At 38.1% G+C, this 26,714-nt stretch overlaps 1 non-coding gene across 1 annotated transcript; it reads left to right on the top strand.

Moving 5' to 3' along the window:
- The first annotated feature begins 24,968 nt into the window (after positions 1 to 24,968).
- LOC141510400 (U6 spliceosomal RNA) lies at positions 24,969 to 25,075 on the top strand. Its single transcript, XR_012474894.1, has one exon. It is a non-coding gene; the product is annotated as a U6 spliceosomal RNA (small nuclear RNA).
- Positions 25,076 to 26,714: the final 1,639 nt, after the last annotated feature.

The following is a 26,714-nucleotide window of genomic DNA, read 5'->3' as shown; positions in this document are numbered from 1 at the left end:
TTGGGAGTGGGGATGGGATAGAGAGTGATTTGATGGTTCCTGGAAGGTGTGATTCCTGAGAACATCCTGTGACCCTGTCCATTATTATTGGAAGTTTATTAGCAATAACACTCATAGTAATGATGCTAATTGTAGAGAGAGGCTTTGGATACAGCAGTTCTGACTTCCCATCATAACTCATCTCCTGACTTCCTTAATGCTTTCAGAAAATGCCATTGTTCTGTTTAGACCTCATTTGCTTCACCCATAAAATCAGAAGTTAGAGTCAATAAAATTGCAGTCATGTGAAGAGAATTCTGGACGTTAGTAAAGTACTTCCCAAGTTAGCTGGACCTCTGACATTATTTAAATATTTGTCCTAGAGTCAGAAAGATCCGAATTCAAATCTGAGCACCCATATTTACTAGCTATATGATCCTGGGCAAGTCACTTAGCAACTCTGTCTGCCTCAGCTTCCTCAGCTGTAAAATGGGAACAATGTGTAGGGTCAAATGAAATAATTGTAAAATGCTTACTGCAATGTCTGGCAGTCAGTAGGCATTATATAAATGTTCATAATAAGTTATTAATCCTGAGCAAGTATACATACACTTTGGGAGGGGTGGCTCTTTCATTTGCAGAACTGGGTGAAGAGCAAAAGTAGGGCTTGTCCCCAAGAGTTATTGGGGTTCTATTTGCCCTGCTTCCTTCTCAGGCTTGGTGAGAGGCTCAGAGGAGAGGCTCATGCTAGCCTATATTTAGAGCATCAAGAAAGCATCAAAGTCAAAAAAGCTTCTTTGTTTTATAGATAAGAAAACAAGAAGGGAAGGACTTGCCAAGCTTCCCAAAGTTGGAGAAGACAAAACCAGGTATAGTTGACAAGCATTAAAAATCTGACATTTTCAGCTAATATTGAAAACTCTATGGTTCCTGTCCACTCTTATCATCAAAATATTAGAATAACTTGCATTCATATGTATAAAATGGATGGATTGCAAGGAATTTTGTTGTTGATTTCTTTGAGCTTAGGTCTGACCATGTCCCTCCCTTACTCAATTAATTTCAATGCCTCCCTATTTGTGAAACAATCTGCTCTCTTGGACTTTTAAAGGTCTTCACCCTCTGATCCCAAATGATCTTTCCAGCCTCAATACAAATTTTCCCTTCCCCATATTCCAAGATCTCTCTGGGTTTCACTTACAGCTTTCCATCCTATGTTTCCATCTCTTTGCTCAGTCTGGATTGCCTTCCCTCCTCTCTTCATCCCTAGAGATTAGTTCCTACAGTGAGGACCCTTTCCATTTTCAGGAGCCTGATTTATTCTTCCAACCACTAGTGCTCTCCTTCACCAACTGCCTTGAATTGGCTTGGTATTTATTTTCTCTGTACTAATATATTCTTTTGGTATTTCTCCCCTAGGAATCGGCCTCCTGACCAATAAGAATTGTTTCATTCTTGGCCATTGTGTCCTCAGCCTTAGCTTGGACCATTGATGCTGCTCAATAAATGTTTCTTGATTGACTAATTGATTGATAGCTTTCCCATGAAGTTTCATAGCAGCCCTGTGAGATAGGAAGCCAGGTCATCACAAGATTTAGAGCCAAGAAGGGCATTAGAGGCCATCATGTTCAACCACTTTACAAATCAACAAAGTGAGGCTCAGTGATGGGAAAGGAATTGAACAAGGTCAGGTAGGAATAAACAGGAGCAGATTGAAGATTTAGACCTGGGTCTTTTGGCCTCAGGAGCCCATTTCCCCACTGCACTCAAGTGCTTTCCCTATTTCTCTTTGGAATTTTTGATTGAGACAAAGACTGATTAGAGCATCCCAGCTTCCTTTTCAATAACAACCATTCTTCTTCACTCATCACTACACTTTTGGGAAGTGGTATTCCTATACACTCCCTCCTCTGTCACATCCCTTTTTGCTTCTCTAGCTCCGAACCAAACACAGTCCATTCATCTCTCATGTGCTGGCAGGGAACCTTCAGCCATCAAATTCACCTCTCTCCTTTTAGAGAGGAGGAAACTAAAGGTCAGAGGGAAGTGACTTGTCCAAGGTCTCACAACCAAGAATGGTGATATTGCCTCTAACAAAAGAGACAGGATTCAAACCTGGGAGAGCTCTGCCTCCCAATCCAGAGCTGTGTTTGCAGGAACTGCTGCCATTCAGGGAAGAGGAGTAATAAAGAGGAAACATAAAACAGAATCTATTTGGTCTGGCTGAAATCACACATGCATATGTCCAGATGTCCATAGCAATTAAAGATTTTAATATGTTATAAATGTAATAAAAGCATTATAAAGAGATAGCCTTAATGTAATATGACAGGTAGTCAACAAGGAGTCCAAACACTTGGGTTCTGACCCTAACTTGTACTGGATGGTCTTCTGAAGAACCCTTGAGAAGTAAATTGTTCTCTGAGATGGATGCCTTCAGCCAGTTGTCTCATTGAAAAACCAAATGGTATCTAAAGAAGGGTTGGCATTTTGGCTCTCCCCAAGGGAATGTGCTGAGAATCAGATCTCTTTGGCTCAAGTCCAGAATGAGGCACCCTGTGCTAATCTTAAGGTTCTCCATTAGTCTGGAAAGGAGTGGGGGAAGGGCTTCATAAGTCTGGATGAAGACATGTGTATGTGGCTACAGTGAGAGGGAGAATGACAAGCACCTTCCTTACCCCCCTTCTCTTTCTGTCAATAAATCAATCCTGTTTTTAATTTGACCTCATGCCTCAATGCCTTTGCTATTGCCTGAAGCATCCAGTAAAATACTTTGGATTGACATATGGGCTGCAGATCAAGGGCTGAAGCCGGGGACTGGGAGGTAGAATTATCTCCTCCCCCCCCCAACACATGGTACTACTTAGAAGAAAAGTCAAAAATAATAAATCCCTCTTGCATGGGATAGTCCGCTATTTTTTTGCAAGGCAAATGGGGTTAAGTGGCTTGCCCAAGGCCACACAGCTAGGTAATTATTAAGTGTCTGAGGCCAGATTTGAACTCAGGTACTCCTGACTCCAAGGCCAGTGCTCTATTCACTGGACCACCTAGCCACCCCAATAGTCCACTATTTAGACTACTTTTCAACCCACGACCTTGCCATATGCCTCAGTTTCCACAGCAAGCTTGGGAAGCCATAATCTCCTCATTTTACAAAGGATCAAAGGGTTTCCTAAGTTAACTCAACACATTTCCTGAAGATCTGGAAATACAATTCATGGTACCTAGTCCCATGATCTACTTTTGTGGGTCTAAGCATTCTGATATCAAAGATCCAAGGGGGAAGCTAGGGGGTGCAGTGGATAAAACATCAGCCCTGGAGTCAAGGGGACCTGAGTTCAAATATGGTCTCAGATACTTAACATACTAGTTGAGTGATCTTGGGCAAGTCACTTAACCCTGATCACCTTGCATCCAGGGTCATCTCCAGTCATTCTGATTCCTATCTGACCACTGAACCCAGATGACTCCAAAGGAGAAAGTGAGGCTAGGGACTTAGCATAGCTCCCCCCCCAATTCAAATCCAATTTACTTGCTTGCCATGGCACCATCTCCCTAACGTCATGGTCTTCCTCGAAAACAAAGAACTACATCATCATCATTATCATCATAAATTCCAAGAAAACATCAGGACTTAATCTTTTCTGGACATCCCAATACCACTAATATTCTAGACAGAGAAGAGACAAGTCCTAGATCCTCAGTTTTGTACTATATAATAAAGGGAATTAGCCTAGTCAGTCTCTGAGGTCTTTCCCAGCTCTCCACCTCTGATGCTAAACTCACAGTATTACAAAGGATGCCCACTGTGCTCCACCTCCTGTCAGCCAACTTTGTGGGCTGGTGGAATGGAGATGTAGGTGAGCTTGTTTGGGGGCAAACACTGGAAGGACCTTCCCTCCACTTCATAACACTAGCAAATCTCTGTAACTCTTAATCAACCTTTCATTTACTGCTAGTTCCAATGGAAAGTCTTGCAATTTTCTGGGTAGACAATTAAGTAAATTTCCCATAGGGAAGTTGGACCATCTTCTCTTCTCCCTATATATTATTTCATCTCATGATATCAGCTTCCACTGACTCAAGTATCATCTTTATGCAAGTGACTCTCAAATCTGTTTCCAGCCCTAACTTCTCTGCTCACTACAATTCTGTTTTTCCAACTACCTATTGGACTTCTTGAACTGCATCCTTCGTAAGACATCCTATTTCAAACATCTCAAATACGATCATCTAAAACTGAACTAATTAGATTTCCTCTAAAATGTCCACCTCTTCCTGACTTCCCTAGTATTGTCGAGGACACCGCTATCCTCCCAGGTCCCTGCCTTACAACCTAGCTCATGCTTGACTGTCCACTCTCTCTAATCACTCCCATAACCAGACGGTTATTGGATCTTCTTTCCCTAGCTTCTATCTACCTCTTTTCATCTTTGACATTGTTTTCATCACCTCAAGCTTGAAACACTGTCATGGCCGGCTGGGTGATCTCCCTGGCTTGAGTCTCTCCCAACTCCAAGTCATCCTACAACACAAGTCTAACCATCCCACTGTGCCTTCCATTCAATAAGCCTGAGTTGCTCCCTATCCCCTTGGGGACAAAATATAAAATCCTCTAGTTGACTTTCAAAACCTTCTCTTCCCTTTACAATATTCTTATTCCTTGCTCCCCTCTCTGCATTTTGTGATCCAGTGACAAAGTCTCCTTGTTTCTGTGAGGTGGGTTTTCAGTTCACTAAACCCTTAGATGGTTTTTTGTTTTGTTTTGCTTTGGTTCTGCAGATCAACTGCTATGTAGTCATTCAACCATGTCTCTCTCATTTCATTCAGGGGAAGATGAGATTTTGAATCAACCCAATTATTGTCCTCCTGATCCTTGGCATAAAAGCAATTTGCTCAATGTAAAATGGAGATAAGGGATTGTGGGAATGATGATGTCGTAATTGGGGATGGCCATGCCAGTAGTTAAGGCAACTTCGAAGGGTGAGGAAAGAGGTTAAAAAGCATTCATGGGTTCATACTATTAAAGATAGATGAATAGATAGATAGATAGATAGATAGATAGATAGATAGATAGATAGATAGACAGTCAGATAGTAGGTACTTAGACATAAATAGACAGAAAGATCATTTAACAACTTAGCTTGTAATAATAATCCCTTGTGTTAAATGCTAGGAATACCAATGTAAGGGAGAAAAAAAATCCATATCCTCAAAGAGCTTATGTTTTAATAGAGGGCGAGAGTACCTACAAGAGAGTTTAAAAGTGGCAATGGGGGGGGGGGTCAGGGCTATAGGAACAAAATGTGAAAGTTAGGAGCTCCAGGAGCAGAGTGAGAATAAAATGGTCTTACGTGGCCTGAGAACGTCCTCAAATGGAGGCTCTGGAGGAGCTTGCCAATTGGCATCCTCATGGTGAGAAGGCAACTAGGACAAAGGCAGAAAGTACCAAAAATCCAAAGCAGAACAATAGAGAAGAAAATGTACCAATGGAAAGTGCCATCAGAGATCATGTCATCCAAGTCCCTCCTCATCCAGAGGGGTCAGTGAAAGCCATGGAGCTGTAAGGTTGTGTCCAAAGTAGAAAGCAGAGTAGAAATGGGAGCACTCAGATTCAAACTTAGGCCTCTGTTTCTCAACCCATGAGTCCTCCAATATATCCTCAGATATATCAAAGTCAAGGAGAAACGATACTTTTTAAATCAATGAGGCTGAGATAGGAACAGAACGCCAAAGGCTTGAGTGAACTTTTCTAACCAACAATGTCAGCATGAGAACTAGAAGCCTTTTACCAGATAGGTTGGTGGAAGAACAGTTTATTTGGATGAAACATTTCCTCAAAAATTGGCCTTTTATCATGGGAAATAAATGGAGAGCTAAAAGATTGTGAAAGATTTTAAGAGCTTCAAAGGCAGGAAATCCAGTCTTCTCATTCTTTTGTTGTTTTTTGGGCATTTCAGTCAAGTCTGACTCTTCATCACCACATTTGGGGTTATCTTAGTAGAGATACAGGAGTGTTTAGCAATTCCCTTCTCCAGCTCATTCGACAGATGAGGATACTGAGGCAGAGTGATGTGACTTGCTCAGAGTCACATAGCTCCCAAGGACCTGAAGTCAAATTTAAATTCAGCAAGATCAGTCTTCTGGATTCCATACCTGGAGCTATATCTACTGGGTCACCTCTCATTCTACAGATTAAAAAAAAAAACTGAGACAGGTAAAGGTTAAATGACAAGACCAGAATTCCACATCTAGTAAGTGTCTCTCCCAGGAATTGAATGAACCTGGGTTTTACTGATGCTTCAGTTCATGTCACCATTGAATGACAGAGACAGTCAAGGATAAAAGATGCCAAGCCCTTTGGAAAGACTTGAATCGGATTTTGAAGGATTTGGGAAGAGAGATCCAGATTTGTATGTATGTAAAAGAGCATGAGGAAAAGACACGAGGACCAGAATGAAGACTGTATGACTGGGGTGGGGTGAGGGAAAAGGAGGGCAGCCTTGACGTATGGTAAAGGAATGTTGGATTTGGAACCAAAGGGGCAAGCTCCCACTTTGGCTCTTAATTCCCTGCCTTGATCACAGCTCTTCCCTTCTCAGCTGCAAACTCTTTCTATTTAAAATGAACACGATGGACCTCCATTTCTTTCCACAGGGTTCCCTTTGGTGAGTTCCAGAACCTGGACTGCAGAAGCACATTGGGTAGATGGTGGAGCATCTGATTCATACTCAAAGTGTGGGAGTGATCAGACCTTAAAGTACTGTATCCTGGACAAATTCAACACTCCTATTGGGCAGTCATCATTTCACTTACAGACCAGTCATTCACTAAAGATAAGGGTCATAGGCTCTCATCTCTAGAATTGGAACAGATGCCAGAGTCTGTCATGGAAAGGTCCAGAGAAATGAAGGGATCAAGGTCTTCCAGAGAGTAAACATCTGAGATGAGATTCGAATCCAGGTCTGAACCATGGGACTTTATGCCTGATCTGGTCAACTTCACCTCCAACCATACTAGAGCTTTCTAAATCAGCAAAAACAGCTAGGTGGTGTAGTGGAAAGAACACTGGCCCTGGAGTCAGGAGGACCTGAGTTCAAATATGGTATTAGACACATAATAATTACCTAGCTGTGTGACCTTGGCCAAGTCACTTAACCCCATTTACTTACATAAATAAAATTTAAAAAACAGAAAAAATCAGCAAAAAACAGTACATCTCCATTCTACTGCTGACGTATTTTCTCAGCAATGAGGTTGGTAAAATTAATAATATACAAAGAGTAGATACCAGTTATTCCCCCCCCCAATAGTTGTGACTACGAATCATTGTGTAACAACATCTTGGAAAACTGAGGTAAACAGCAGTTACCACTTTATCTGCCATTCACAACAAAGGAAAAGAACAATATTTATGTCACCCATTGTAAGGAATCTCCCATCAAAAACCCTGCTTGACACAGTACATCCAAATAATAGACTGGCCTGGAAGCATGCTATAAGAAAAAGAATGTTGGATGGAGAATCAAGGAAATCTCAGTCCCAAACTCATATCTAGAATGTTTTGAACATTCCAGTATAGGCAAGTGATGTGCCAGAGCAGAACTGCAGTTTCCCCTAGTTGTCAAAAATGCCAAAATTACTATAGCATCAGTTTCATAGGATAGAGGAGAAACTTCATATATTATTTTCACGATTTCTATATGTGTATCAGCCAGTGGCAGAATTATTTATAATTACTGTCTGTACATTTGTCATTAACCCTTTGCCTTCTGAAATCATCACAATTTTTTATAGCTATTTGTTCTCTCTCCTAGAAATTCAGCCTTGGGGATATTCATGAACCTTGCCTAAGTATATTCTGCACCTGTTCCTAACGGTTCATTCTCCAAAGACTTAGTCCTATTCTGTTTTTGTTGCTTAAAACACAATTTCTCACTCACTTCTAGGTTTTCACCTGCTGTTTTGACTTTGATTGATAAACACATATTCTGATGCAGGAATATATAAGATCAGACATTTGTTCCATTCACTGGAGCAATCTGTAAAAACAATTCTAGTTGCAAAGGGCTCATAGAAATAAATAGTTTTTACTGCCGAGCTATAAAAATCCATAGAAATTAGAGTTTGGTTTCTGGTACAATTTAACTGCTAGTCTATGCTTTGGGCTGGAAATTTTCCTTCCCTTTACTCCCAACCCCCATCCCTTAACTTAGCACACCTGGGCAGAGGGCTCATTCCCTCCCCATTGTGTCCCCTTCTCTTTATTTCCATATACTCAGTGTAATCATCCAATGCAGTCTTTCTGTGGCTGGGTGAGGTTTGCAGTAAATTTCTACAACGGAGGTTTCATTTCCAGGGTAGTTTAAAAATGGATTCTTTTGACAAAGGATCTAAGAATCTCAATAGGCACTTCTTAAGGTAAGAACACCAGGCTCCCTAGCTTCTTCTAAAGCCTCAAAATGCTCAATGAGATGAAATTTGGGGTGATGGAGATGGAGAGTCAATGAAGGAATTGATTTTGCTGGACAATGTCTGTCTGTCACAAGAATTTGTTTTGCTTTTCCTTTGCTCCAGATCAGTTCGATGGGAGGGGAAGAGGAAAGAAAGGGGAAACATAATTTTCAAAGTGAAATTTTTTTTTTAAAAAAGGAAAAACATGTTTTTTTCTATGATCTAAAGTCGCCTACTAAGAGAGTGTTTTTGATGTTCAGTGAATTCTTCTTGCATTAAAGAATGGGTTAAAAACCCATTTGAAAACATTAAAACATCAAAAAAAAACCCATGGGTTCAAATGACTCCTGTATTCCAGGAACCCTGCTGCATGCTAGCAATACACAGAAAAATATTAAACATTCTGTGGCATCCAGAGGATCCTGCTGATGATGTGCAACCTGTATTTTAATACAAGCCTGTTAGTGTGAAGGAAAGAGGACTTCTGGGGAGAGGAGAAATAGCATATTATGTTGGGGAAATGACCTCCCTCAGAATTAAGGTTGTGCAGAGTGCCAGAAATGATGGTGCTAGCCCAGTGGAGACTCCAGTGGAATGGGAGCCTTTGCAGCTGGCTAAATAGGCTTATCCTTCCACAAAGGAGGCGAGAAGGGAATTGACTCAGGAATGGGAGCTCCCACCTGCACCAACAAAAAAGAGGCAGGCTCTCCTCATTGCCTACCAATGCCTGCCGCAGGTTTCCTTCCCCCTAGAGCTCCCATCCAGAGAAGCTAGAAAATTCCCTAGGGAGGATGCTGAGATGCCACACTTTGGAATTCCTCAGGTTCCTGCTTTTGGTCACTCCAGCATGTTGCAGACACCTCTTGCCACCCCCCAGATTGTGACTGGATTCTATTAAAGCCACTTGGGGATCACAGGGAGCACAGACCTGAAAATCTGGTTTTTCATGTTCTATTAACTGACCAACTGAGGAGTTGCCTTATAGCCTGGCACAGGAGAGAGAAATAAGAGGGCTTGGAGCCTAGGCTCCTAAGATGCTTCAGTGTTTGTACTCTTAAAAGTAGGTGACATAGTAATTTCTATTCTATTCTATTTCCTCCCACATTCACCCATCTTCCTACCTTTCCAGACACTGCTCAGAGTACCATCAAGTTTTCAGTCATCAGTTTTGTTGCCTCCTTACTCCCTCCCTCTGCACAGATAATCAGTTCCCAAATGTTGTCATTTCAGTCTCCATAGCTTCTCTTCTGTGGGACCCCTTCTCTCCACTCATAAAGTCCCTTCCCTAGTTGTTTTCATCCCTTTTTGCCTGGATTATTGCAATAATTCCCTAATAAAACTCTCTTCCATCGCACTCACTGGAGTCTACCTTCCTCACAGAGCAGCCAAAGTAGTTTTCCTCAAATATAGGCATCATCATGTGACTCCCCCCCCCCCAACATTACACAAACTCCAGTGGTTCCTTATGCTTTGATCTCTGGGATCCAATATAAATTCTCCACTTTGGCACTTTAAGCCCTTCCCCACCTGGCTCCTTCCTGGCTCTCCAGGCTTTTTGAACCTTATTTTACTCCACCAACTCTAGAATGTAATTATATTGATTATATGTTTATTTCTCAGTAAGCCATCTCCCACCTCCATGCCTTTGCATCAGCTGTCCCCACTGCTGGTCCCCCTTCTCTCACTTCTTATAATCCCTGACTTCCTTCCTTCTTTCAAGACTGGGTTCAAACATCACATTTCTCCAGAGCCTTTTACACTGCAACTTCCTTTAGAATAGAAGCAGAGAAGGTTTCAGGTTTTTTCTTTTTTATCCCCAGGGTTAGGCCCTAGTCAAAGAAAGGAAACAAAGGAAATAGCTTCCTTTCCTCAAGTTGTTTGTATTCTATTGGGGGAGGAGAGGAAAGTATATGCAGTTATCCCTTTCATAAGGTAGGGGTTGGGTGTGCTCTCCCTCTCTAATATGGAAAATCCATGTAAAATGTTTTGACCCTTTCTTCATACCATAGAAGAAGTCTGAATTATTATGGTATTAAAATAAAAATGATGATATTAGATAAGATATCTATGAATTTCTGTATTTCTAACCTGTTTTCTGTGTCATCTACTGGCTTTCACGTGTCATCTCTGGCTTCCAGAAAATTCCCCCCCAAATTCCCTTTTAATTTCTTATTGTGTGTTATAAATGGCTGGAGAATACTTAGTCCAGAGTGGCCAAAATGGTTTTTATTAAGATATCTTAACACCTCTCTCATGGTGGGAGAGAGGGGTGGGGAAACCCCAACATACAAGCTCTTATTTGCAGTTTGAAAGGCTGTTCCTGCCCCTTCATGCCAACCGTAGGCTGGGTCACACATCTTATGGATCCATTGCTTCCTATACATTTCCCCACCCTGCTCATTATACCACTGAGTAAGGACAGATAGATCTCCTTGAGCATGTGCAAAGGAGAAGGCCAAGACTCTAGGTTACTCTAGACTAGATAAGGATTAGTTTCTTCTGATCTTGGGTTTGTCATCTTTGGAATGGGATTAGAACTCTCCCAGTTTTGTGATGGGCTGGGACCATTCCACCTATGTAACAGATCTCAAAGGTAGCCCCTCCACCCTGTGCAGACCGATAATGCCCTGTGTTCCTCACACTCTGACCTGTGATATTGAAGCTCTGATGGGAAAATCATAATGTGGAAGAGATGATTTTAAAGACTAAGTAGTGTAAAGACCAAAAGATTTGGAAATAAGAAATTGGGTTCAGATTCCAGATCTGTCATTTGTGACCTAGGAGACCTTAGGTAAGTCACTTCTTTGAGTCTGAGTTCCTCTTCAACAAAATGAAGTAGACAAGATATCCTCTAGGATCTCTTCCAGCTCCAAATTTATGATAGAAATATCATCTACAAAAGAACATATTATGGGATGAGAAACTTGGTGGAGGGAAGGATTAGAAAAAAGCCTTATTTGGGGGGAGTGAAATTTGGACTGAGCTTTGAAAGAAAATAGAGATTCTAAAAGTCAGAAGAGAAGAGAAGAGGGGGAAACATTGCAGTCACGGGCAAAAAGCCCAGAGATAAGAGATGAAATGCCATATGACCTTCTTTTTATTTTAATTTAATGCCCTCTTGCTCTGATGTCACATGACTAATTCTGACTCACTGGGGAGAAAAAGAAGAAAATGTAGTCTTAACAAGTCTTTTGGACTATACTATTGTCCCAGAGGGGTCCTAGAAAGTGTGGATGTGACAGGGTGGAAAAGCAGCCACTAGGATAACTGCCTTCTTGGAGATTTAGAACATCTACTATTATAGCATTTAGCTAGTTAGCATTATAGATGAAGAGGATGTGGGCCAGAACAGGGATAGGACTTTTCTAGAGTCACCTGGTTAATTTAAAGAAAAGAAGGCATTAGAACTCCAAATTCTACCCTCTAGCACTATACCATAGGTATCTCTGACCTGACCCTAGTCAGTTAAGTGCTCTGACTGAAGGAACATTCTCAATTGTTGTTCCTTCAGGAAAGATCTCACTTATGACTTGGACAAAACCAGCCTTCTTTGCAGTTTTGGACATTATAAAACTGAACATGGCAACTGAGTCATTTTCATTGATCTCTTCTCACAGACCTCAGTGTGGTACAGTGGTTGGTATATTGGCTAGGAATTCCAGAGCCCATTGTCCAACTACTGGTCCTACCACTACCTTGCTTTATGCCCATCGACCTCTCCCATCTCCACGTCTCACTTTCCTTCTTTAGAGAATAAGAAGACAAATGACATGGTCTAACAGATCTTCCAATTCTGAAATCTTATGCTTTCTAGGATCTAGCCAGCCACTACTATCTATGAATAATTGCATTTACCCAACGCAGTTTATGTTTGCATGTTCCATTCTAGAGTCAATGGAACAGAGCCAACCAACCAGATCTATTAACTCTAACATCCAAGAAAAAACTGGTGGGACTCATTGCTTCATTTCCTTAGACTTCTGCAGGGGAAAGTGATTACACAAAAGATTCAAATTTCTACCAGATGCTAGGAGCCTCCCTCAACCTTTACAGAAGTAAAATATTTGGATTAAATACTCATCCATGATAGCCAAAGTTCTCTTGATGACTTTAGCGTTCAGCCTGTTTTGCTTAAATGTGGTAGGAGTTCTCCAGACTGATACTGATACTTAGGATACTTACCCTAGATCTCTGGAGCCAATGTATAAAAGTTGTCTCCTTCTTCACTGTAACACTGTCTTTCTCTTTTCTTACTTTCCATCGCCCCTAGCCAATCCTTACCCCCCTTATTCATAATCATGATCCTATGAATGATCACTTCACTCTTACATGTTTTAATTTCACTCCTTTGCCCCTTGACTTAGTACTAATCAGTTTTTTCCCAGACTCCAGCCCTGAATGATATTCATCTTATTTTTTTCCATTCATAGGCTTATTATAGTCCAACTCCTTCATTTTACCAATAATAAAAAACATGCCTGGAGAGTTGTAGTGACATTTCCAAGATTACCCAAGTGGTAAGCAGTCAAAGTGGGATTCAAAGTCAGAGCCTCTGACACCAGATCCAATTTTCTTTCCCCTGAATGGTGTTAGAAAATGTCTCCAAGTCATTGTGTTGATTACAAAACAAATTTAGGGTACTCAAACTCAACTGTAACTTCCAAGCTGCCTAGCAATGCTCTTATTCTTCTTTGACTGTATCTCTGTCATACATTTCACAGTAACTAATGGAATATTATTAGCCTTTTCTGATCTCTTCTTAAACCTTAAGCCAGGCTTCTTAAAACACTTCAGAAAAAGATCAGATCCCCTATTTAATGAGAAAACAGAAGCCATATTGTAGGCTTTCTCCTTTCTCTTTCTGGATTTCTCAGAAGTCCCCTTCTTCATACCCTACTTTTTTCTTATCCTTTTCTAAGGCCTCAAATGAGGAGGAGGATTTACTTGTAAAGATCACGTCTTCCACTTGTGCTCTTGGTCCCCTCCTCTCCCATCTGCTTGGGGACCTCTCCCTCTCTATCACTCACTCTCTTTTTTCCCCCACTTCAATATTTTCATATTCATTGACTCCTTCTTGACTACTTAAAATGTGCCCAGGTCTTCCCTTATCCCACATCAAAACAAAACAGATTTTTGAAAAGCCTTCACTTGGCTCTACTATTTCCTCAAGGAATTATCATATATCTCCTGTCTTTCCAAGTGAAACTTCTAGAATGAGCTGCCTATATTCCATATGTCCATTCCTTTCCTTGCGATTTCATGTCTGACCCCATTCATTCCTCTCTCAGGATCACTAGTGATTTTGTAACTCATCAACACAAAGTGTTTATCCTAGTTTTTTCTTCCTTCTTGAACTCCCTGCAGCTTTGGACACTGGAATTTGGAGATTCCCAAGTATTGCTAGAGTGGGCTCAACGAGAGTTGGGTGGTTCTCAAAGAAAGTCTGGAAGAGAAGAAGCATTAGGCCGCCTACCACGCCAAAGTTCTACAAGTCATTGTGCTGACCTTGCTGTACACCTGTGGAAACTGGTCAGCATGCCTGCACCATGACAGGGAATGGAATCACTTCCATTTGAATTGTCTCCAGAAGATTCTGGGGATCAATTCTCAAGATAAGTTACCAGAAAATGAATTCAAACACCAAGCAATATTCATTGTAAGACACTGGAAACACTGGCACAGATTCATCCACTATGGCATGCCTGCTTCAAAGAAGGTGCTGTCCTCTGGGGAAGAGTAAAAGGATATCCAAGCAGCAAAATCAAGGATCAAGTTGAAACTAGATAATGTAAATTTGTAGAGAAACTGAATAACATTGTTGAGTGATTTCCCCACCCCATTCAGCAGATCATGAATAGCCAGAGAGAAAATAGAAGATGAAAGCAATCCAAGATTGGAGTTTGGAAAGAAAAGAGCCATCTCTGGACAAGAGGGTAAGAAACTTCAAAGCCACGCCCAGTGTAAAATTGGACTAGTCAACCATTGAGCTAAGACTTTAGAGAAGGTGGGAAGGGAGGCTAGAACTGCAGTGATAGACCAAAAAATTCAGACAGATGGAGTGCCTAGAGGTTCTGGTAGGTTCAGAGAAAGGTTTTAGATGGAGTAAAGTGCTGCAAGAAGGAGAAGAACTTGAAATTAAGTCCATAAAATAGAGGGATTTTAAAATTATGGAAATTACAAGTGCCCATCCTTGTGTATGATAAAGGGGAAGAAAGAATGAATGAACAAATGAATTATTCAATGAATGAATGAACGAAACAAATAACTTTTAAAGCACTAACTAAAAGCTTATTATGTGAATATGATGGCGTTGGAAGAAACAGTTCATTTCCTTCCCCTTGCCCCCACCATCCAACTACTCAACAAAAACCTAGAAAGCATGACAGACTGAAACTTGATCATGAAACTGAAGAAAAAATTCCCATGAGTGACTGGAGACATTTAGAAATCTTGGTCACTAGAGATGGGTCTAGACAGGAGAGCTTCAAGTGGAGCCTTCTAACATGGAGATTGAAATGGAATCTCGTACTATCTACTAAGGCACAAAGAGGTCACAAATCCCAGATGGAAGGGTTTGTTGCTGTATAGACATCAAGGACAGATACCACTTGGCAACTCTTTCAGAATCCAGGTCAGGATTGAAGGTTCACTATTCACCTGAGAAGATCTGCACAAGGTGTGGCAATCCAGGTTGGGCTTGAGAGCTGTGTATTGGCAAGAAGCAAGAATAGAAGTGATTTACCAGAGTATGGCTTTGACCCCTGAGTGGCATATCAGATCCAGCCCTTAGTCTTGAATCCACACTGGGCTAGCCTGGCCATGGTACTCAGAACAGGTAGAGCCTACAGTTCCATTTTCTGAATCTGCAGAACCTTCTAGTTAGCTGGATCTAGCAGCAATCTCCCGAAGCTCCAATTGAGAATAAGTAGTGCTGCTGAGAGCCAAAATCATGTTAGTCATCTCCAATACTTAGGTATCAAACTCAGTCCTGGACTTGATAGTTTGAGGTAGATTAGGAGCTTATAGATAAGCAATCTGAACAGCCTCTGAAAACCTGGGGAAAGGGGAAGGTAGACCCAAGGGAATACAAAAGAAACAAAACTCAGGTATTATCACAAGATGTGTTCAGAGAAAAATTAAAATTCAAAGATAAATGTTGAAAAAAATGAGCAAACAAAAATAATTTCAAGATAAAAAGGTATTATACTTAAAGAGATACCCAAAGCATAAACTCAGAAGAAAAGAATTATTTCTAGGCATCTTTGAGAAAAGTCTCAAAAAAAAAACCAAGGGGAAAAAAAAGCTCGGGTACAAGTTCAACTAGAATTTCCAGAAAAAAAAAACAACTTTTTAAAAAAAATAATTACAATGATTTTATTAGTAAAACAATAATACTGGAAGGATTGAAAAGGAAATGAGAGCTCTGGAGGAAAAGAAAATTACAAGCTTAACACAAGAGGAATATATAACCTTACCAAAGCAGCAGACTTCTTGAAAATTAGAATGGACTGAAGAGAAGTAAATGATTCCAAGGAACAAGTAGTTGACTAAAATAATTGAACATGTAAATTATCTTGCAGCAAAAAGAGATCAAGGATTCACTAAATAGCTCAGAGAGAGATATTCAAAAATCATGGGACTCCCTAAAAACTGTGACCAGCAAAAAAGAGCATTTAGATATGTCCTTTCAAGAAACTATAAAAGAAAACTGACCTAATTTCTCAGAATCAGAGAGCAAAGTCTAAATAACAAGAATTCTTCAATCATTTCTTAAAAGAAACCCCAAAATAAAAACCCAAAGTATATTAGAGTATATTAGAGCCAAGATCTAGAGCTGGATTAAAAAAAAATACTGCAAACAGCCAGAAAGAAAGGAGCCGAGAGCCACAGTGAAGATCAAAGAAGCAGAAAACCTGGGAAACTACATTCCAAGATACCAAAACAAAAGCTTACAACCAAGAATAACGTACCAGCATAACTGAGTGTATCTTTGTGGGGAAGGAAATGACCCTTTACTAGAAGATAGAACTTTCAAGTATTTCTGATGAAAAGACCAGAGCTGAGTAGAAACTCTGAAATGCAAGCACAGGAATTAAGAGAAATATAAAAAGCTAAATGTGGGCAAGTAATCATAAATAATGATACCCTCATTGAGGGTGTCAAATACAATAGAGGGCCTGGAAGTGGTGAAAGGAGGGAAGTTATATTTGGATGGCCTTAAAAAGAGAAAGGAAGACACTAGTGGAGGTGGACTCTGAGTGGAAAGGTGGAAGAAAGTATCTCATATTAAGGTGCACGAGTTGAAGACTATAAACATGGTAGAAGAGATAGGGTTGTTGGCAACACTTGAACTACAAATTCAAGTGAAATAGTCAAAGAGAGGAAAAATATAAGTCCACATAAATTTGGATGGAGAACTACCTTTCATTCAAAAGGGAAATGAGAGAAAAGGAAAATAGGGAACGGAAATATGAAAGACAAAAGACTACAAGAGACTCTTAAAAAGCAAAATAAACTCTAGCCACAGAGAGTAGATGGGGAGGGTGGGGAGTTCAAAAGGAATGAAAGAAAGGACATGAGTCTATTACTAGGATCTGTGAAATGTAAAGAGAACAGAAGAAAGAGAAGTTACATTATATAAAATTTTAAATGTATTTGCACAATTAAAATTAAATGGATAACTAGAAAACCATTTTGCAACAAATTTTCAGAGGAAAATTATTCAAATTTCTAAGAAGAAGGACCATTCTAAGATTGATAAATAATCAAAGGATCCAACTAATCTTTTTTTTTCAGAAGAATTTCATATGCCAATAGTCATATGAAAAATTGTTCCATATTATTAATAAAGAATTCCAAATGAAAGTAACTTCAGTAACCTATACTTCATACCCATCAGATTAGCAAAGTGTACCCAAAGGGAGGGATGACAGATGTTGGCATTTTTATGGAAAAGAGCTACAATAGTTCATTGGAACAATGAATTTGTCTAACCACTCTCAAAATAGTTTAGAACTGCTCTCCTAAGTTGACTACAATGTGCTTAGCTATTGTCCCTCTAATACTACTACTAATAAGTCAATGTTCAAAGGAGGTAGAAGAGGAAAAAGATACACTTGCACCAAAAAAAAATTAAAGGGATTATTTTTTTATATTATCAAGGTGGAAGGAAAGGAGGGTCCATTAGTGGGGAATATTTAAACACATTATGATATCTTAATTCAATGGTGTGGAATGGTACTATCAGAAAGGATGGAAAGAACAGGTTCAAAGAAACCTGGGGAGTCTTCTATTGACTGACAAAGAGTTCAATGAACAGAACCAGGAAGATAATTTATACAATGACATTATAAAAACAGCTTCAGAAGACTGAGGAGTCAATGGCTAACCACAATTCAAGAAGAGCCATTCTACAATATGCCAACTATTTCATGTCCAAAGAGGTTCAGACTGAATCATACATTTTTGAAAATGGCCAATAAGGGGATTTGCTTTCTCACAAAGTTTAAGAATTTTGTTTTTCTTTTTCTAATAGTGATTAGAGGGGAAAAGAACTTTAGGGAAGATAAAATAGATCCTTTTTAATTTATTTAAGTATTAAAAATAAAATCCTGTGTGTAAGTATTATGCTAAATATAAGAATATAAGAAGCCATACACTCCCTTTCCTAAGGATCTTACATTCTAACATGGGAAGATAACACATAATAGTCTTGGCCAGAGGAGGAATTTTGGTCAGGGAAGTCAAGGAAATCATGTGTGGAGTCCTCTCTAACTGAATGCCTGGAGGGAAGTATAACTCCTCCCAAACCTTCCTTTATCAAGGACAGAAACTGGACTTTTTTTACTTACTTCACTCAGGAGCTGCTGCTCTAACTGGTTTCTACTCTTTGGAACAAGGGGCACCTCCCAAGTAGAACTCATCATTGATAGTCTCCAGATTGCCAAACTGAACCTTGACTAACACTAACCCCCTGATTGAAAGGTTAGAGGAGTTTCTTTTTTAAAAATTTTTAACCTTTTCTATAATAACAAATTAGACCTGGGTCAGACACTGGCCTACCCATCTTCCCTTCACACATCCCCAAGAACTGTTTAATTAATGACTGCCTTGGAGCTGAAATACATCAGAATGACAGGTTCTGCCACATACCTTTCTAAGGACACATTAGAGACCAGAGACGTGAGAGTGAATATTGGAAGGGGTGGCAATAACTGGGATAGAGCAGTAGAGTGTCAAGAATCCTTGCAGACACACATACGGGACTGGCATGTGTTTACTCAGGTGGCCCAATAGGAGGGGTTATGGGCAGTGTTCATGGTAAAGGGTGATGAGCATTATGTGAATGGCAATGCGGGAATGAATAGGCTTCCTCAACCCACTCTTCAGCCCCAATTAGTTCCATTGCTCCTGCTGACATCCTCCTGGGGCTCTGTGTGCCAGCCATTGCCTAATATTATGAGATTCACAGTCTGACATTTACGGAATGGAAATATATCTGAGGAGACGGATCCTTTGGGAGTTAGGAGGTGGTGCCTGCGGTAGGTGAGGTCTGTAGGCGCTAACATATCAAATCAGCTCCCAGATGAGTAAAAACACATTTTGTGGGAAACAAATTTGACACAGAAAGTTATATAAACTCCACAGAAATGAAAAACTGCTTCTTTTTCAGTTTTCCTTTCCACCAGGGGGCAATGTGAGGTAATTTCTAGGATTTAATATTCCTTTTCATGCTCCTGTTTCTAAATTCATAGAATCCAGCAAACATTTATTAATAGCCTTCTGTGTATGGAGCACTGGACTATCTCTTGGGGTAAAGGAAATATTAGAGAGAAGAGGGTCCTTGCCTTCATGGAATTCACAACAATAAAGAAATCCATATAATCCCCTATATTAAGGGATACTAAGTAATCTTTAGAGAAATGAAGATTCAGTGAAGCAATGGCATTTGAGAGAATTTGAAAGGACAGTTATGAACCCCAAAAGATAAACAGAGGAAAGAAGACATGGATGTGAGCAAAAGTATCAATGAGACTAACATATGCCACAGTAATAGCATTCCTCTAGTCACACAGCAACTAGCCCTGTTCAAACCCTTAACAGCCCTCCCTTGGACTACTGCTCTGCCTTCTGATTGGCCCTACTCCCTCTAGAGTTCAGCATTTTGGAATCCTTTGCAGAGCTTCTAAAATGATATTCTGAAAGTACAAGCTTGAAAGTTTTATTTTCTTGCTTCTCAACATTTCGATGGCTTCCTATTTCCTCTTGGATTAAAAAAAGGTCCTCTTTGATTCAAATCCCTTTACTACCTAACTCCTAGCTATCTTCCTGTGCTTCTTACTATACTGTACAGAATCTTTCATCTAACCATATTAGACTTGCTGCTTTTCATATGCAATTGTCCCCATTCTATCTTTGTACTTTTATTAAGGTTATCACCCAATGTTCTCTTTCTTCATAATCTGTATTTTCCTTCCAAGTCTGGCTCAAGCACCATCTCCAACAGGGAACATTTTAGAATCTCTTCTCATTTGCTAGTGACTCGTCCATAAAATGATCCTGTCTTAGTTTTGTGCTGTTGAAAGTTTCTGTGGAGGATACCACTGACATCTTCCTTACATACTTTGTCACTGGGGATATGGTCAATGATACTCTGTCACAACTATTAACTTATTTTTCATTTGTTTGTTTCCATCTATTAGTCACTATAATAGCCTCTTAGATCCAAGGGTCCCTCCTCTGATGAATTATGAAATTAACATTAATTGAAAAATTAAAAGCACAATCTCAATAGCTCTGAGTCCCCCATTAGGAAAACGCCCTACAGTTAGGCAAAGTTTTATTTCTCCATTGTTATTAGAAGTTATGTTTATCTTCTATCCTCCTTTATTGTGGAGATGAAAATTTTAGGTTGTCAAAACTTGGGGATTAATGAATAAGCAGAATGTTATAGCACCCATTAATAGATAGGTACCAGATGAGTAACTAGAAGAAAAACAGCATTTTTCTTGGAATTTCACTCAGTCTTTGAAGAAGGAGGTCCAACTGGTCACATCTTGGAATTCACCCCCCCCAGTATCTTGTGCTAGAATGCCTGTCAAGCAGATGAACTTTGTCTAACCTATGTAATCGACCAGAGCTCAGTTCTACTGTTTTTTCTTTTACTTGTGGCTCTTGTTTCATCTTTCTGATAGTTCTTAAGGTTATCTTATTCTTCTTAGTTTGTTTCTTAATAATTATGTGTACCCAAATAAAGTCAGACCTGAATAAATGAAAAAATGTCAATTGTTCAAGGTAGATCAAACTAATATAATAAAAATAACAATTCTGCCTAAATGAAATTATTTTTTCAATGCCATACCAATCAAACTACCCAAAATTATTTAATTAGACAAAATTAACAGAATTCATCTGTAAGAACAAAAGATCAAGATTATAAAAAAATAATTAATGAAAAAAATTGCAAGGAAAGGTAGGCTAGCTTTACCAAATCTAAAGCTATTTTATAAAGCAGCAGTCATCAAAATTGTCTGACATTGGCTAAGAAATAGCATTATTGCTCAATGGAATATATTGGGCACAAAAGAAACAGGACTAAATGATTATGGTAATCTACCATTTGATAAACCTAAAGACTCCAGTTTCTGGTATAAGAACTCACCATTTGATTAAAAAAAATGCTGAGAGAACTAGAAAATAATTTGGCAGAAACTGGGCATAGACCAACATCTCACATGGATAAGATCAAAATGGGTACAGATTTAGACATAAAAGATGAAAACATAAGCAAATGAGGAGAACAAGGAACAGTTTACCTGGCAGCTTCATGGAGATGGAAATTTATGATCAAACAAGAGATAGTGAACATTACAAAATACAAAATGGATAATTTTGATGACATTGAAATAAAAAGTTTTGCACAAATAAAATCAATGCCACAAATATTAGAAGGAATACAATAAACTGGGATATAATTTTTACAGTTAGTGTTAACTGATAAAGCACTATTTGTAAAATAAAGAGAGAAACCAGCCAAATTTATAACAAAACAAGTCATTCCCCAATTGACAAGTGGTCAAAGACAGTTTTCAGATGAAGAAATTAAAGCTCTCTATAGACATATGAAAAAATGCTCTAAACTATTGTTAATTAGAGATATGCAAATTAAAATAACTCTGAGGTACTACCTTACACCTATCAGATTAGTTAAGGTGTGGAAAAGGAAAATGATCAAATTGGGAGAGGATGTGGGAAAAACTGGGACACTAATGCATTGTTGGTGGAGTTGTGAATTGATCCACCCATTTTGAAGAGCAATTTGGAATTATACCCAAATATCAACAGAACTCTACATACCCTCTGATACCACTATTAGGTATATATTCCAAAGAGATCATTAAAAGGGTGGAAAGAACCTACTTATACAAAAATATTTATAGCAGCTCTTTCTGTAGGGGCAAAGAATTCAAAATCAAGGGAATGCCCACCAGTTGGGGAATGGCTGAACAAACTGTGGAATATGAATGTTATGGAATATTATTTTTCTGTAAGAAATTGGGAGCAAGTGGACTTCAGAAAAGCCTGGAAAGACTTACATGAGTTGATGCTGAGTGAATTGAGCAGAGCCAGGAAAGCATTATACACATTAACTGCAACATTCTGTGATAATTAACTATGATAGACTTAGTATTTCACAGCAATACAATGATCAAAGTTAATTCTAAACAACAGTGAAGGAAAATGTCAACCACATTCAAAGAAAGAACTATGGAACCTGAATACAGATCAAAGAATACTATTGTCACATTTCAAAAATTTGTTTTATGTTTTTATTTCTTTATCGTGTTTTTATTTCTTTATCAGATTGCTCACTATGATTAGTAGGGAAGGGGAAAAAAGGGAGGAAGGAAAATGTGGAACTCAAAATCTTATAGAATATAAATGTTGGAAACTATCGTTACATGTAATTGGAAAAAATAAAATATTTTTTTAAAAAGTATTAGAAGTACTTTTAAAGAATTTTAGGGCATGCAGGAATATTATAGCCAAATTTCAGACTTCCAAGTCCAGGAGATAATATTCCAAGCAGTCAGAAAGAGACAATTCAAATACATTGGAACCACAGGGAGGATCATGGAAAATTTAGCAGTTTCTACATTAAGGAATTTTTTGACTTGAAATATTATATTCCAGAAGGCAAAACAGCTTGTTTTACAACCAAGAATCAACTACCCAACAAATTATTTCAGGGGAAAAGATGGAAATTCAATGAAATAGGGGACTTTCAAATTTTCCTGATGAAACAAGAACCAAACAAAAAAAAACCTGATCTTCAAATACAAGACTCAAATGAAACTTAAAAAGGTAAACAGGAAAGGAAAATCATAAGGGACTTAAGGAAATTGAACTATTTATATTCTTGCATGGGAAAATGATAACTGATAACTCATATGAATTTTCTCATTTATTAGGGCAGTTAAAAGGAGTATCTATAGACAAGGCACAGGAGGGAGTTGATCTGAAGAAACAATATATTAAAAAGGAATTAATAGATGAGAAAAGAATGCACTAGGAGAAAGGGAAAGGGAGAGGCAGAATGATGTAAATTATTTTACATAAAAGAGGCAAGAAATAGCTTTTGTAGTGGAGTGGAAAAAGAGGGGAACTGAGGATGAGTGAGTGAGTGTTACTCTCATTGGAATTGACTCAGAAAGGTAATGACATTTGGGTATAGAAACCTTAACCTAGAGGAAAGTAATAGAGAAAAGGGATGGGAGAAAGTGGTGTGGGATAAAGGGTATTAGAGAGAGAGGGATAGGTTATTGTAGAGAGGGAAGATTATGTGAGGGAATAGTCAGATGGAAAGTACTTTTGAGGAGGGATAAGGTAAAATGAGAGAGAATAGAATAAATTGGAGTGGGGGGAATGGGATGGTGGGAAATACAATTAGCATTAGTAACTATGGGAAAAATGTTGAAATGTTTCTCTAATAAAGACCTCATTTCTCATAGCAAATTGCATCAAATTTATTTTTTTAAAAAGTCATTCCCTGATTGATAAATTATCAAAAGATATGAACAGTTCAGATAAAGTTATCAATACTATTATTTATTTCATTTTTTTAAAAAATGTCCTAACTCATTATTAATGGGAGAAGTGCAGGTTGAAACAATTCTGAGCTACTTCCTTGAACCTATTGGTTTGGTTAATAGTACAGAAAGAGAAAATGACAAATATTGGAAGGGAATGTAGAAAAAAAATGAGACATTAATGCACCATTGGAGGAGTTGTGAAATGATCCAACAATTCTGTAGTGCAATTTGGAACTATGCCCAAAGAGATATTAAAAACCCTTTGACCTGGCAGCACCACTACTTTTGAAGACATGAAAAACAGAAAGGAAAAGAACTTATTTGAATAAGGATATTTATAGCAGATCTTTTCTGATGACAGGGAGCTGGAAATTGAGGGAATGCTCATAAGTTAGGGAATGGCTGAATAAATTGTGACGTGTTTATCATGAAATGCTATTTTGTTATGCTCAGTAAAAAAATTTATATGATCAGATGTAATGGGAAATTTACTATATACCAGGTTACAGCAATGTTATATGATGATCAGCTGCAAATGAATTACCTTTTCTCAGCAATGCTATTAACTCAAGAGATCTCTGGAGGACTTATGATAAAGCATACCCATCCCCAAAGACAGAGCTGATGGTATCTGAGTACAGATTGAAGCATACTATTATTCATTTTATTTTTGTTGAGTTTTCTTTTATTCGGGGCGGGGTTATGTTTAACAACATGACTGTTATGTAATATTTTTCATAACTCTACATTTTTAACTTGTATCAAATAAATTACTATTTCAATGAGGGAGAGTGTGGTAGGAAGAAGGGATAGACTTTAGAAGTCAAGGTTTTAAAAGTAAATGTGGAAACTTGTTTTTCATATAACTGGGGGGGGGATAAAAAAATCAAAGAATTAAAAAAAAGAATTTTAGGGCATGACTCAATTCTTTCTTTGGGTTACAAGATCAAGATAATCCCAAATGACTCAAAATAAAAAAAGGCCTACTTATGTCTTTGAACTCTAAACTCCAAGATGGAGTCTCTTTTTTAAATCCTACTACATAGATCAATTTTATAACAACTTGCATGTTACATTGCACAGATTATTTCCCCAAATAAAATGAGAGCTTCTTAAAGATAAGAATCATTTCTTATATTTATTTTTTAATATCTGATTTATCTCCATTACATGTAATATTTTAAAATTTTTGACACTTGAATTTCAGATTCTCCTTCACCCTCTTTCCCCTCCCCTTTCAGTGAGAAAGCAAACAATTTAATAAAGGTTGTACATGTATGCAGTCTTGCAAGACCTATTTCCAATCAACCTATGTTGTAACCAAAAAAAAAACAACTTCCCAATAAAAATAAAGTAGTTTTCACCCTGCATTCAGATTCTATCAAGTCTTTCTAAGAAAGTCAATAGCATTTTTCATCATAGGTCCTTTAGAATTGTCTTGAAGTGCTTGCTTCAGCAGCACATATACTAAAATTGGAACTATACAGAGAAGATTAGCATGGCCCCTGTGCAAGGATGACATGCAAATTCATGAAGCAGAACTGTCTTGGATCTTTCTAATGCTGAGTTTAGCTTAAGGCATTCACAGCTGATCATTTTATAATATTGCTGTTATTGAGTACAATGTTCTGGTTCTGCTCATTTCACTTTGCGTCAGTACATGTAAGTCTCTCCAGCTTTCTCTGAAAGCAATCTCTTCCTCATTTCTTATAGCACAATGATATTCCTACATAATCATAGTCTACACCTTGCTCAGCCATTCCACAATTGATGGGTATCCCCTCAATATTTGAACCTTTGTTCTATAAATATTTTTGTTTATATAGGTCCTTTTCCTTTATTTTCCTTTGGGATACAGACATAGTAATAGTATTTCTGAAGCAAATGGTATGCAGTTTTATAATCTTTTGGGCATAGTTCCAAATTCCCCTCTAAAATATTTGAGTCAATTCACAGCTCCTCCAACAGTGCATTAGTATGTCAATTTTTTCCACATTCTCATCAACATTTGCCATTTTCCTTTTCTGTCCTATTAGCCAAGTTGATAGGTATGAGGTGGTACATCAGAATTGCTTTAATTAACTTTTCTCTAATTCGCAGTGATTTGGGGCAATTTTTCTATGAATATAAATAACTCTGATTTCTCCATCTGAAAACTGCCTGTTAATAACCTTTGATTATCAATCAAAGAATAACTTTTATTCTTGTAAATTTGATTCAGTTCTCTATTAATTTCTGGAATGAGAATTTTATCAGAGAACAATTGCTGTAAAAATCTTTTTTCTCCAAATCCCTGCTTTCATTCAAATTTTGGCTATGTTGGTTTTATTTCTGCAAAATCTTTTTAACTTAATGTAATCTAAGGGGCAGCTAAGTGATGTGGTGAATAGAGTACCAGTTTTGAAGTCAGGAGGGTCTAAGTTCATCTCCAACCATAAAGACTTATTAACTTTGTGATCCTGAGCAAGTCACATTATCCCAATTGATTAAAACCAAAAATGAACATGGTTTAAATTATTCATTTTGTATCCTATGATACATTTTATTTTTTGTGATCATAAGTTTTACCTTATCTATAGATTGGACAAGTAAATTATTCCAAGTTCCCATCATCTTTTGTGGCCAAGTTAATTATGCATTTTAACTTATCTTGCTATACAGTAGGAAATGTTAATTTATACTTAAATTCCTTTCCAGTTTTTTCAAATAGTGACTTCTTGTTCCAAAAGTCTGGATTTTTGCTTTTAATAAACAGAGGATTATTATGATCATTCTCTACTCTGTATTATGTGACTAATCTATCGCTTTATTTCTTAGCCAGGTACAGATTGTTTTGATCATTATCACTTTGTTTTATAATTTGAGATCTGGTAATGTTAGGTAACTTTACTTTGCATTTTTTATTAATTTCCTTGATATTCTTCACCTTTTGTTCTTCCAAGATGAAATTTGTAATTTTTTTCCTATATCTATAACATAATTGTTGTTAGTTTGGTTGGTACAGCACTAAATACATATATTAATTTAAATAGATTGCCATTTTTGTCATACTAACTCGGCCTGTATGATCAATTGATATTTCCCAGTTGTCTAGATCTGACTTCATTTGTGTGAAAAGGGTTTTTAAATTGTGTTCAGTTAGTTTGTGGGTTTTTCTTGGTAGGTAGACTTGCAAGTATTTTGAATGGC

This window comes from Macrotis lagotis, chromosome 1 (genome assembly GCF_037893015.1).
Source record: "Macrotis lagotis isolate mMagLag1 chromosome 1, bilby.v1.9.chrom.fasta, whole genome shotgun sequence".
NCBI classification, from domain to species: Eukaryota; Metazoa; Chordata; class Mammalia; order Peramelemorphia; family Peramelidae; genus Macrotis; species Macrotis lagotis.
This window is presented reverse-complemented; position numbering and strand designations above follow the sequence as displayed.